Source organism: Falco naumanni, chromosome 13 (assembly GCF_017639655.2).
Source record: "Falco naumanni isolate bFalNau1 chromosome 13, bFalNau1.pat, whole genome shotgun sequence".
In the NCBI taxonomy this organism is placed as follows: Eukaryota; Metazoa; Chordata; class Aves; order Falconiformes; family Falconidae; genus Falco; species Falco naumanni.
The window spans coordinates 17,827,413-17,841,564 of record NC_054066.1 but is presented as its reverse complement, the minus strand read 5'-3'; the positions used below and the strand labels follow the sequence as shown (position 1 = coordinate 17,841,564).

General features: G+C 45.9%; 1 protein-coding gene across 4 annotated transcripts in view; it reads left to right on the top strand.

The window, feature by feature from the left end:
• The window catches only part of LOC121096563 (LIM domain containing preferred translocation partner in lipoma), a 356,409-nt gene that overhangs the window by 63,330 nt on the left and 278,927 nt on the right, over positions 1-14,152 (top strand). For 3 of the 4 annotated variants that reach the window (XM_040612602.1, XM_040612603.1, XM_040612604.1), the window contains one exon: positions 10,481-10,580. The exons of the other annotated variant lie outside the window; for it this stretch is intronic. The gene's annotated coding sequence lies outside the window, so the exon portion shown is untranslated. The remainder of the gene's footprint in view (positions 1-10,480; positions 10,581-14,152) is intronic. 4 annotated transcript variants of the gene reach the window in all.

The following is a 14,152-nucleotide window of genomic DNA, read 5'->3' as shown; positions in this document are numbered from 1 at the left end:
ATGTGTTTGCAGAGGGACTGAAAGCATTGGGATCGTCCTCTTTGAAGCACAGATAGATGTCTGTAAGCAGAGAGGCAGCTTTGATCTGTCTGTTCTTCTTGTCCCAATACACAGACATGTACAATGGTCAGTCAAAGCTGAAAGATGAGAACCTTGAAGCTGATACAAAAAAAACCACCACCAAACAACTCTGTCGCCCAACATGCAATTTCCGTGGAGCATGGGGCTTGTTACTAGAGGAGGCCCTTGAGGCCAGTGACCTAAGATCCAAAGGCAGACTGGATGCTTCTGTGTGTGTGAAGACTTATTTCAGTGCTAACAACTACTGGTGAAAGAACAAAATAAAATTGGGAGCAATATTAGACCTTCTGCCTCAGGATTAAGTCAATCTTTATGTTTTGGACACTGGAATGAGATGGTATCTGGGGCAGAAGACCATGAACCTGCATCATCCTTCAAGGCATCAAAAACCAGCCTGGGTCGAAGGCAACACCCCTGGGGAAGTGGGCCCAGTTGCTGATGTCTTTAAGGTTCCCCATCTTCTTCCTGGCCAGCTCTATTGTAGCCTCGCCTGGGACGCTGACGCCTGGCTGAGGAAAGCAGGCAGAAGCACATTGCTCTGAAGTAGCTGAGGGTAAGGAACAGCATAGATGGTTGTGCAGATCTTTTCAGGTCTCCTCTATGGGAGGAAAACCAGGACTGAACTGGAGACACTCTGGACACTGGCAGTGTGTCTGTGGGCTTCCTTCTTTCCCAAGGTTGTTTGTCATGCTTCCATGGTGATCGATCCCACGTTTGTCTCCCCATCCCTGTCGTTTTCATCACCACAGTCCTGTGGGATGACATGAGAGCTGCTCTTCTGATACCAAACAGGGCTGAGAAAGGTGAGTTGATGCAGGTTTTTCCTTGGTATCTGTGATCCAGGATTTCCTGCCTTTGGCAGAGGAGTATGTCTTTCCTTCTTTTTGCTCCTGCAAAGTCCTGGGTGCCCACTGGGATTGTCTGTTGTTTACAGAAGAAGCAATGGCAAAAAAGTTTTGCTTTTTTTAGAATGTAATATCGTAATTGTACTGGGGATATGGAAATCCCTGTCTGCTGCTGAAATTGCTGCAATAGACTTGAACTTAGAGATCTGGACTTCAGGAAAAATTCCCAGCGATTTGCATCTCTCAAGCATGGTCCCACACTCTTGTTTATAACCTGTGTGTGTTAGAGAGGATGTATTTCTCTGTGGACAAGGCTATGTAATCATCCCAGCCCCAGGTACACGCACTGAAGGCCAGGTTGCCTTTTCTTTCCTGTTCAGGTATGACTTGAGTGCTGCTAACCTGAGAAACAACCCTTTGGGGCTGTAGCTGCAATAGTCCTGAGTTTTTAAGTTAGCACCCTGCTTCCTTCCGATGCAATTAAGAAAATTCTTGCCTGTGCATCCGTACATGTGAATGCATCTCTGCACCTGCTGGGTTGGTCTAGTTCAGCTTGCTTTTTATCCTGTGTCTCAGGAGCATGATTTCTGAGCCTGACACTCTGTGGTGTGTGCACTAGCCTTTTTCCTAGATGGATTGATTGGATTTCCAGTAAAGACAAACAAAGTTGGAAGTCTAACGGTGCTGAGCACGCAGCACTGCACTCCCCAGCCCAGCCTGCTGTGCTTAGCTCCTTATACGGCCAAAAAAAGGAAGAGGAAAAGAGGGCGCAGCATGAATACCAGACATACGATGCATTCCTCCCAGCTGCAAGCTCGGAATTTGCTTTTACGCAGAAAGTGGACCCTCTGCGCATCCATTAATTAAGGCTCTGTACTGCTTAGCAGGGAGAGGGAACACTTAATTGTCTTGTACAAGGGAATTTCTTTTATTTTCTTGCTTTGGTGGGGGACAGGAGGGAAAGGAGCTGAGATGAGGAAGGGGAGAGATCTTGTTGTCCTGAAATGCGCTATGACTTGGCAAGCTGCAAGCAGGTAGACAGCAATTACATCTACTTTCTTGTCCGAAAAATCAATCTGATTCATCATTAGCCTCTGCCTTTAAATTATATTTTCCTTGAATAGCATCTTCCAGTTAGTGGGAGGTGGAGGGAATCGATCCTGGTGCTTCATTCATAATCTGGCCTCAGCCTTCCCTCTGCGTGCAGCCTTCGTTGCTTGAATAACTATGGGCATGAATGGCTGGCTGCGCTCAGGGCTGCTCTAATCCAAGCTCGTACTGTAGGTACAAAGCACAGGCCCTGTGTTTATTAGGTATGGGCCTTGATATCACCAAGTGGGCTTGGGTTTCTGAAGCACTGATTTGTTAACTGGGGTGTAGCATATTATCAAGAGTTTGGATGAGGAAGGTCAGGCCAGTCCAGTCCATCACCTCTCGTGGTTTGCCACTGGCTCACGGTGTGCAAAGGTGCCTTCTTCAACGACATGGGAGCTGAGCCACCGTGGCAGGTGTTGTGGGTTCCTAGACTGCTTGAAAGCCAAATTGTGGACTGGAAGCCACAGTGGAGTGAATCACAGTGCTGCCTGCGCACGGGTGGCCAGCCTGCCTGCCAGCACCTGGGGCTGTGCTCAGGGATGCCTCCAGCCAGCCTTGTTTGCGCGCGCTTCTGAAGGGAGAGCCGTTCCCAGATCACAGATGAGACCGGTGCTTCCTGCTGCATCTTTCTGTGGATGCTCTCAGTGTTTCGTGAGGCCAGAGAGGTGGGAGAACTGGGCAATTGTCACTCAGCCAAAAGGCTTTTTTAGTAGGGGAAAAAACAGCTTAACAACTTTGAGTCATGTTTTATTGCCTTGGGATCAGAGTGCCTGGAAAGCAGTTCTCTTGTCTCTTCACAGGCCTTGTGGAGGTGATGATGCTACTTAATTTCACAAGCTCCTTTCATCTAGCTCCTGCACCATGCTTTCGCGTCTCGAGGATGGGCTGTGACAGCACTTGACTAAGGCAATCTGTGTAGCTGTGTGAGGATCCCATCTGTTTCTTTACTTGACAGCTGAGTTGTTCTGTGCTACTTGCCTTCTTGCTTTCCTGTAAAACCAAGCGCATTATTAGGACCCAAAATAGTAGCTCCTCTGGGCCATGTTGTAATAGGAGGGTGTTTCATGATGACAGGTTCCAGCATTGCATGAAGGCAAAGCCCTTTTACACATGCAAGGAAATAGCAACAATCTGCTTGCAGGTCATGCGTGGCGCAGCTCTTTGAACTTCTACATTATCAAGTGCGTGCTGTCTCTGTTCTTAGCGATTGTACTTTGCAACAAGCGTTGTAAATTATCCAGCGAGGATAATAGAGGAGTTTGATGGTAGAAGAAAGGGAAATGAATGGCAAATCTATGCTAATGAAAACATCTGTTGAGTATTCTTGTTACTTTTTCCTCATCTATCCCCACATGCATCCGGAGGTGGTTTAAAGCCAGGTGGAGTAGACTATTTTTGTCCTCTGAGGGGACCTTAGGCTTTTGTGAATAGATAGCTATGGCTGCTTGGCAAAACATTTTGGGTAGAACTGGCAGGTGGTTTTTTTTTGGCAACACTTCACATGAGTGTATTCTTGAGGGCTTTACAATAAATGGGACTTAACAATGTCCCGTACATGTTAGCCAGAGCTCCCTGAGAAGCTGGGCAGTTGGCTTGGCAGTTGGATTTGGGGTGCCTCGATGTTTTGACTATCTGAGCTCTTTATGATGGTATTGATACGGAAGATGGCTACCAGTTGAGAATAGGAGACTGGCAAGCTGGGCGGATTGGGCATGCTCATAGCATTCCGTGAGAGGTGAGCACAGTGAGTGCTTAGGGTGCTGGACTTGCAGATGGGTTCCTCTGTGCATCTGCCTCCCTTCTGAAGGTGGGGAGATCCAACTGCACCAACCACCCCAGCTCCACAGCTGGTGCTGGATGAAACATTGGAGGACAGCTGCACTCAGGTGGCCACAAAGCCCTAGCTGTGGGTTGGGCATTGTGGCTGGTCATGATGGGAAACCACTGAGCCTGGTGGGAGAAACGGGTGTCAGGACTCTGCTTGTGTCCCCCCAGTGTGTATATTGCTTGCAGAGGGTTTTTGGATGCTGCAGATACCTGACCTGTGTGCATGGTTAAGGACCATCGTGAGTTTTGTGGGTGCTGAAAGGTCACAGCCTCTGTGTCTTGCTTCCATTTCTTCTAGGTTTCAATGGGAGTAAATCTCCTCCAGTTGCTTTTCTAATGCAACAAAACGCTGGAACTAGTGGGAAAGGAGAAAGAGACAGGTGATTGGTAAATATTTCTGTAAATGTTGTGGGATTTTGTTTCCAGAAAGTTACTTTCTTGCTGGGGGTAAAAAGAAAGGTAATTCAATAAACACAAAGCAGGCAGCGTGTTTGCATGCTCTAAGTGCAGGGAAATGCTGTGCCTCTGTTGCTTTCTTTTTTCTTTTTTCTTTTTTTTTTTTTCCTGGTACTGCCTTAAGGTGTCTTACCAGAAGTAGGGGCCGTCATTATTAAAAGAATCCTGTAAAACAGCTGTAATAATTGCACAATGTTCTCTATTGCTATCAGTTTTATAATTATTCATAGATTTTTTTAAAAAAAGCCATGAGGGACTGTCTTTGCGCACATCATTGATTTTGCTAATAAAATCTTATATTTTAATGGTACATTTCATTGGAAAACCATCAACTGCTCCATAAAATTAAGACTTAGGGTTTTGTGCGATGGGAATGTTTCCTGTTGTCTTGATGGGGAGATTGATCTAGATGGATTTATTTGATTGCTTAACAGCTATTGGGGAAGGGTACAGAATCGGATGCCTCATCTCTGCTCCAGCCTCTCTGACTGGGGGTTGGAGTTTGCCGTTCAGCTCTTACCCTTCGCTTTCCCAGTGGGGTGCTGTGGCCTCGTGTCCATCCTCTGGGTCTGTCCGTGATGCAGAAGGATGCTGCATGGCTGGTGCTGAGCTCGGTGTGACTATAGCAACATAACTAGCTGTGTGGCTCCAGCCTGGCATCGTGCAGGAGGCTATGGTGCAGCGGGTGCTTGCGCATGTGGAGCACAGTCATACCTTGCCTGATTCCCTTATTTCATGGGGCATCAGCTCCCCCCTGCCCCTTGATTTTGTATTCTTCCAACCCTCAAGAACCTTGATGGAGCTCCTGGCTGGTGGCTTCAGATCTTTGCCAAACTGTGCCTCTGCTTCCTTAAATGCCTCTCCCAAGCCCCCAGTTCCTCCGGGCTCCCGAGGACCGCAGGGATTAACATGCCCAACGTAGAGGGGTGGTGAGGCTCCCAAGGCTGCCATCGCTCCCAGCCCTTGCTCAGGGGGCTGGGAAGACTGGGGGAGCTGTGGTTTGTAGAGAGGGGTCTCAGTACATTGCTCTGGGCTGCTGCTGGAGGGTGTGCTGGAGGAGAACATCGCATCCTGTGCCCCCGTGTCTCTGCTTGCTGCAGGGAGTGGGGGCAATGCCTAAAACTGCTTTGAAATAATTCCAGTGCTAGGTATAGGGTGAGGGCAGCTTCCTGACCACAACCACCGTCTTGTCCCCAGTGGTCCCTCCATGTGGGGTTCCTATTCCACTGCTGTGACCACAGGTCAGCTGCTCAGGTGGAGAATGTTGTTTCTATTCAGGCTGGTCAACGACCACGGATGGGTTAAACTGCCTCCATCCAGTATCAAAACTGCCTCCATCCAGTATCAGCTAGGACATGCTTCAAAGCCCTGGGCTGAGCTTTCTCTGGCCCTTGCTAGCTGAGCTCTGCAGCAGTCCTGGATCAGCAGAACATTGTGTTAGTTCCCACTGCAAGCCCAGAGCGAGGTGAATCTGGGCGCTGCTCTGGTTTGTTTTGCCAAATACCACCCTTGCCATTAAGTATCTTTCCCCTGTAAGGCAGCCGTCAGCCTTGAACTGGCAGTCAGAAAGCTGCTGCTGAGCCAAAATTCTAGTCCTGTGTTTTGCAGTAATTAGCAGGTTTGAGCACGTCCTTAGTTCAGCAAAAAAAGCTGGGAGATACAAGCCTGTATTTCATTGTATGTATTTTTTAGAGAGCGTGTGTGTGTTGTATTTCAGGGAATGTTTAGCTTTCAGGTTCGTAGAGCTGAATCCGATTTACTTTTACAGGAGACAGCCCAGTTGTCCGTAGCAACCTGAAATTGATTTACCCCCCCTGCCTGCCGAAAGCTGTTCCCTCTTGAATCATCCCTTTAATTTAATACAGCAAACAGGATGTCCCTGCATGCAGAAACTTTTTTTTTTTTTTAAAAAACAAGTAACCTAGGCGAGAAAAATTTCTTATTTGAGCAACAGCCTGGACTGTCTATATTGCTGCTTGGCATTAGTGCTTTCCATGCCGTTTCCCTGTGCTTTGTTTCAGGCACTAGAGGCCATTATCAGTATCAGTTAATCACCGCTGCTGCCGCAGGGAGACCTTCCCCCTTGCGCTCCAGCCACCTTCTGTTCTCGGAAGCAGGTCTCTCTTCGGCATGAAACTCTTCAGGCTGCCCTGTTCTCCCCAGCCTCTGCTGTGTGGGCTGGCCTGGTGTGTGTGGTCATGCTGGAAAATATATTCTTTGTGGTCTGCATAGCATTAGTCCTGTGCTTGTGGCTCCGGTGATGGCATGCATTGAGGAGCAGGGTGAGTGCTGCTTGCACTGGTGATGTGCTGCATGGCTTTTCATCCCAACTTGAGGAGCAGTGTTCAAGGCAATGATGTGGTTGTTAAGCATCTTCTCCACCTTTTGCTAATTAGGGTGCTTAGGGCCAGAAGCTGCTGGTGGCTGTGCTGCAGAGACCCAGCATGGGTGAGGCGGCTGACTTTGCCATAGCGCTGTTGGTGCGTATAGCCTGGGGCATGTACAAGCCTGGGGATAAGTACATGCTCCTTGTTGACCTTGCTGAATATTTTAAACTCAAAAAGCATTATAATACTGCTGCTTACAGTCTTCTGTGACTTGTACCAGTTTGGCTCTGGTTTCCCATGCTAGGTCTGTGCTTCTGTCAAAACCTCTTTTTGCAGGTCTTTCCAGCTAAAGATGCTTCGGAGTGGGATGGTTGGAAGGCGTTTGGGAAGAATGGGAAGAACTGCAGTACTCTTTTGCTCCTGTTTATAAAAGAAGTCTGTGTCCTTGCCATCTCAGTGATGCCCAAGGACTCCAAGGAAGTGACTTGCCTTGTCAGAGGAGTGCCAGAGATGAGGGATTTAGGGCGTTTATGCGTTTATGGAAGAGCATTTGACTACATTTTGGAAGAGCAACAACTTGCATGTGGTCACAGAGCCTGCACCCTTTTTCCACAGTTGCTTGCCCCTGGTTTTTGCACACCATTGCAAGACAGCATAGACTTTCTCCTGTGCTCTTAGTTCTTGCCCTGCTTGTTACGAAGCTGTTGGGGGAGGTGTTGCTGGGCTGGGGTAAGGTATGCTGCGGTAGCAGTTGTCCCACCAGAACTTGTCCCTGTTGACTGTTCCACATGAAGAGAAGCAAGCTGCTGCTTGCATCTACGCTTAGGCCATTAGCACAAATTGCACCAATCTGTGCTGTGAAATGTCTGCCTTTTCCTTGGCTTCCTTTTTTTCTGAAAAGGAAAAAAATAAAAGTATACGAAATCAATATGGCAGAGGCTTCAGTTGTGTGTTCACCTGCTGTCGTTTCTAGAGGAAACCATGTCACTCAGTATGCCTGGTGTATGGCACTTGTTGAGAAGATATTTATTTAATCTTTCTGTTTTTTCACATTAGTCAAAAAATTGGTTTATTTAATGTGCATCATCTGAACATTTCACTGAATAAGCTACCCAAAAAGGTTAATCTCCAATTATGTACTGCTTTTACTGTCGCATCCAACTGCTTCAAAGACAGTAATGAGTGTATCTCTACTGATGATTTTCAGATGCAGAGGTAGCAGAGGCATCTACTACTTTCAGGTGCCAAAACTGAGACTTACAAGGCCTGTTTTTTTCAGAACACTTCATGTTTTGCAGCTCTCTACATGGTTATAGTACAAGTTGCAATTAGAGACTGAACAGAGAATCGCAGCCCGTGACTGCTAGTTCTTGTCTCTTCTGGATGTGGTCTTTCTGTGTCTTTAGTTAGCCAGAAAAGGCACAGCAATAAATACCTGGGAAAATTTTGATATATATGACTTCCCTCTTATCGTTCGGGTGGTTTATGGCAGAGGCATAAATGGGATCTAATCTTTCAAAGTGACGCTTAGCTGGCAGACCGCAAAGCATCCCTTCTGGTCTCCTTACCATTGCCTGCCTTCATGCTCTCCATCTTCTGAAAACTGAATGAAGGTGGGGAGGCCACTGTCCCACATGGTTGCAACCTCCTTTTCCCCATCTCCTGGCTTTCATACACCACTAGCAAGTAGAGTTGACATTGCTCCAGGTCTCAGTGAGCTTCCGTGTGTCGTCGTTTGCATTCCTCCCTTCAGCAGGAGCACTGCCTGCCTGAGAGCTGGATTTAGAGTTACGTACGATCTGGCTGGGATACGCAGAAGTTCCTCGACTGTTGTCTGTAACTTTTGACAGCGGGATATTTGTAAATTTAAACGCTTCCTCCCAGAAGCATCAAAGGAACTAAGGCCACTTTTCAGCATGAACATGAAAGGCTTTCACGCACTAGTGCAGCAAGGATTGCCATGGAGAACAAAGGCTTTTGCTAATCGCTTCTAATGCCTTTCAAGTTTATGCCTCATTTTTTCCCCTTTTTCAGACAGCCTCCCAGAGTACTGAGACATCAGTGACTGACTCACCAAATAATTAACAGGAGGAGGACTCAATCTCTGAAACTTCTGAACACCTCTTTTAATTTTCTTAAACCAGTCAGTACCCTGGCCAGGTTCCAGTTTGTGTAATTACATTTGACCTAACTTAATCCCTTGGCAGTTTCAATTGCATGTGGTAGTCATTTTGGCTCCCTGTCCTGGGCTGCCATTCAATGCTACTCCATGGTTTTCAACAGCTGTCATAATTCAGCTGTAGAAACGGGTGCATTTTCTTGGTGGAAGCACTCCTCATATCTCTATCCCTTGCTAAACATCCTTATCTCACTGGTATTTTGGGAGGTAACATGTCTGATGCTGTAGATAATTTTGCTGAAGTCCTTGGAGCTACCTTCACCCTTAAAGATGAGCATGCATTTAAACTCTTACTAGTTGGCCATCATACATTGTGAGATTACTTTGAATTCTTAATCTTCAGTAACAGGCATTTATTGCTCAGTCTCCTCAGCTACTGTGTGCTGCTGTAGGGACGTTATTGGTGCAGGTATTCCTCTTTAGCCTTGGAAACAGCAATTCTGTTACCAAATCTGTGCTAAATAGGAGCATGTCACCTTCCTGTGCTGACAGCAGTTGGGCTGGCTGTAAGCGTTGGCATTGGTAAGAGTGGAAATGATCAAGGAAAGCAAAAGCAGCTGAGAAGGGCTGCAAAGGAAAAAAACCAAAACAACCCAAGTGGAAACTTGGAGATTGACAAAGTGCAGTAGTGAAAGGTATAGTCAGATGGAGGTGCATGCAAGAGAGAAGACACTGAGTTGTTGCATTGGCACATCCTTAATTGCAACTGGCATCTTGTCTTCACAGCAGGTGGCAAATTGAGTGTTTCTTGGCTTCTGTCCTTGGAAAAGGCATCTTTGATACGAACCCACTTGATCCTTTGGGGCTAGCAGCAGCCCCTGCTAAGGGAAGACAGGAATTTAGACAAGATGGGGTGCAAAAGGTGATCCACTTGTGAAAGATGCTCTTGTGCCAAATTATCTGCTATCGTCTAGCTCTGTTTTTCTGAGTGCCTCCAGAAGTAGGATGGCAAACGTATTATTGCTGCTCTCCCTTGTTGCTTGTTCCTGCTCATGAATTTTAGGATGGTTTTGTTATTCAGAGCTCTTCCCTGTGTTTCCAAACACTGCTCATGCAAATTTTTACTTTGTTCTTTCCTCATTGTCACCAAACCCTTGGGTTCAGGAGAAAGATTTCTTTTTGCTAGATAGAACGTCCTGAAGATCAGGAGGTAAGGACTGTGTTGTGAACACAAAAGTTACTCAACCTTTCACCAGACCTGACTACTTTTCCTCTGGGTCTATCCCATAATTATACACACTCAGATCTCAGAGTAGACTGGAAGTCTTGCCTCTGATGGTTTCAGTGACTCTGTAAATAAAGTCACGGGTGGCAACATTAAGATCTGTCCTCTGTCACAGCGAGTAAAGCTTTGGAGTCGGAGCCATCTGATTTTGATGTGTGCTGGGTATTGCTTATAACTTGGCAGAACTTTCTGCAAAGTCAGTGAGCACTTTGTTTTCTAGAACACAGATTTATCAAACCCCTATGGTGGTTGTCAGAGAAAATGTGGCCAAGTTTGAGTAATGGTGCAGGATGTATCTACAGTTATCGATGTTGCTTTTGAAGATCTGTTTGAATGTTAAATAATGGAGTGGAAGAAAGTGCACGTCAGAGTTGTTGGGTTTTCCTCACTACTGGATCCTCTGCCTACCATCCTAAAGGCAAATCTTTTCTTTTTCTTGTTTCAGAGTACTTTATAACTGGGTGTGCCTGAATGCATCAGCCTTTGGATTTGAGCGTCTTCTCTTGAAACAGCCTTGTGATATCCTAGGTGCCTGTTCTCTCGGGGTAAGAAAAGAAATTCACGTGCAGAGACACAAGATTAAGAATGTGCTTTGAGCAGAAACGGAATGGCAAAGAGGGCAAGCCACACTGGTGCCTCAGCTTGTAAATTTTTGGAAATAGTGAACTTGTCATGAAGAGAGGGAATAAACTGTAAATCTGCCAACTGTAAATAGGACAAATTATGAGCTTAAGTTGCAGCAAGAGAAATTTAGATGAGACATTAGTAAATGATCTCCTGCATTAAGAGCTGAGCGATGGAGCAGGTCGCCTGAGGAGCTTAGGCAGTTTCAGTCATTGGAAAGGTTTAAGAACAAGTTGGAAAAAGCTTTAGCAGACCTGCTTTTAGGAGAACCAGTCCTTCCATGTGGTGAAGAAATGGACAAGATGACTTTTGGAGAGTCCTCCTAACCTGTTAATGGTTGGAACAGGGAGTATGTGAAAATCTTAACAACCTTATTTAAAACTGGTAAGATAAAAGGCAAAGCTCAGTGTATCTGTGCAAAAGGAGCTGCTGGGTCTGATGATGAGCTGATACAACATCAATTAACTCTGGTGCTCTGTGTCTTTGCTACCGGAATGGTGATGTTCTTCTGGAGGGAAGTGTAAGCTTATGGAAAAGGAGTTTAATCCTCTGTTGTTGGCATGTAATGTAAACTTGTGATAAAAACAGGAGGTTGTATCAATTCTGGTTCCTTTGTAGCAAGTTCCTGGGAGTTTAGGTCTCTTCTGTGATCCATGTAAGGGCTTTACTCTTACACACAGATAGGTAATCTCTTCTGCTTTATTGTGGTGTGAGAGCACAATGCTGCAGGTATACTGAGCAAAATACAAATATCATGTGAAACACAGCGAGAGGAACCAAATGATTACTTTTCCTCTCTGTTTCCAGGGGCTGATGAAATGGAGAGGAGTTTCATTTTTCTTTGCTTGTTCTTCTGTTCCTGTTCTCCATTATGTTTCTTTGTCCTGTCTTGACAGCAAACACAGCAGGCTGTGTTTAAAGATGCTGGCTCACCATCTGAGTCTCAAAATTATGTCCTGAAGATGGCTGCTCATTTAGTTCCCTTGCTTTTACCTTGTTCCCCTGGGAGCTGCAGTTGACAAACCTAGCCTGGGCTCGGGCAGCCTCTGAGCCATCATCATGAGGGGCTCAGGTGCTTCATCTTCCTTGGTCCGATTAAGGACAGTGAGATACCTGTCCTTTCTCATAGGACACCTGAAATTTGGTGGGAAATTCTTCAACCTCCTGTTGGACTTTGTTTGGGATTTATTTGGTTTCTCTAATATTTACCTTTCATCCTTAATGTCAGCAAATACTGATGTCTCCCCTGGAGTTATAAGAGTGTCTTACTGTTCGTTATCATCTTCTGCTTAGCAGAGATAAGCTGGTGTGTCCCAGGGGTCTGGGAATGTGGAAGAAACTTTCAAATAGCTCTAAGAAATGCAGATGGTGTCAAGAGACAAATAAGGGGGTGCCTTTCTGAAGTCACCTTTGTACATGTTTTTTTGTGGTTTTCTTTTTTTTTTTTTCCTTTTTCCTCTTGAGCTTTTCAATTCCTGCAACTATCTGCTCAAATCTTGAAAGCAAAATGCGTTCATGGAAAGATACAATTTACTGTGTGCCCCCTGATCTTTTGATCTCAATCAATCAAATAAATTCAAGACCTTGCAGTTCACCTTGTTGCAAGGACAGTTAATAAGGTGAGGGGTTGTGCCAATGCAGTGATGGTTTTCCAGCCTTTTTTATTGTTATTTTTTTTTATGATTCTGACCTTTTGGACTGGTCAGGGTAAGATTATTTGCAAAGAATACTCCATAAATGTGCCTGTCAGGACCGGAGTTAACATTCAAGCGTTGCTGCTTAGCAAGAGAAAACAATATGTTAAAGTTCAATTTAGATTTCCCTGCAGGGTTGAAAATAATGACAAAACTCACTTAACATGGCAGAGATGAGTTCTGCCACCTTTGTGGGGGTGATTGCCTTACAGTCCTGCAGCACCCTGCAGCTATGTGCCTGGTGAACTTGCTGGCTGCGCCTGAAGATTCGGTGTCTGGTACCTTGTGCTGGGATGACTTGGGGCAGGGAGCCCTGCGTGCATCTCCCAGCTCTGAGGTGTGATCTCAGTCAACTAGTAGTTATCTTTGGTGTTGCAACTGAAAATTCTCCCCACCCGCCATGCTGCACTCCTTGCTTGCACCTGCAAATGAGGTTTTGTAGAGCTACTCTAACCTCTGTGTCCTGCAAAGCAGACCTGTTTCCATCATTACGCTCTGAGTGCAAGCCACCATGCATTGCAAGTGTTGCTTAAGAAAGTCCTAACGCATCCTGGTGAGCAGTGCCCTGTGGGTTGCTCGTTGTGATCTTTAAGTTCTTTGGGAATCTCAGATTTTGGTGGGCAGCTGGTTGGGATTTCCCAATGTGACTGTTCATCAAAACAGTTCCTAGATGTCTCCCACCTAATGTTTGCCACCGAGGAGGCTTGCAGCGTCTAGTGGCAAGAATCTTGCTTGCCTGTCAGAGAGTATAATGCTGATTATCGATGTTTCTGCTGTTGTGTCAGCAGAATTGACTTCTGTGGGTGAGAGCAGCATGAGGAGTGAAGCTGGGAGCCAGCAGCTGCTATTTAAGCATTAACCTGCAGCACTGGAAAATCACACCAGTTCGTTGTATAGAAATGGTCTTTGTATAGAGCCTGGTCATGGATGTAAATATAGTTTGTCAGAAGCATGTGGCTCTTCAGAGGCTATTTTTTCCTCCTTTCATAGATGAGAAGGTGAAGGTGTTAAAGACAACTTACTTGCTTTACCCGTAGGAAAGTGCATGGCAGTAGAGCGCCGAGGTTGCGTCTGAGACCCATAGGTTTGGCCAAAAAAAACCCCCAAAAAGCTACATGTAGTGAAAGGCAGCTCATTCCCTGAAAAAAATATGCCATCAATTGAGAAAGCAGACTGGGACTGGGTGGTGAAATAACAGTGCAAAATGCAATGTGACTTGTGGAAAGTCACGCGGCACCTCAGTGACAGATCCCCTGTGACAGCCCAGTGGCTCTGGGTCCAACTCTGCAATGCTGTAATTTGCAGCAAAACAGATGGGTCTGGTTCATTGTCAGCATTGTCTGAGAACTTTCAAAATAAAATAAATAAATTAGCATTTACTCCCATCTTAAAATCCAAAAGCCATTTCTCCAGTGCCTGTAAATGACTTAACCCTTTGCTGGATTTACCTGCCTTGCACATACAAGCAAAGATATGGGAAAACCAGGTGACTGAAGGTGGCAGAGAAGTGCCTTTGTTGTGTGCTGCTGCACCCTAACAAGCCCGGTGGCCCTGCTGTGAGCTGGGGAGAAGTGTCCCCGTCCCCATGGATAGCTGCCAACCTGGAAGGTACCAAGGGGAAAAGCCCTCCAATACGAGGGAGTTTTGCATGGCCCAGGCACCAACATTCTTTTTTCTTATTCTAAAAGGGACTGGCAATTAGCAGCAGGGGTAATAGCCACCTTGAATTAAATCATATGGAGGCATGAGAAATAGCAGGGTATATTTGGAAATATCTATTGCATATATATATTCCTCTT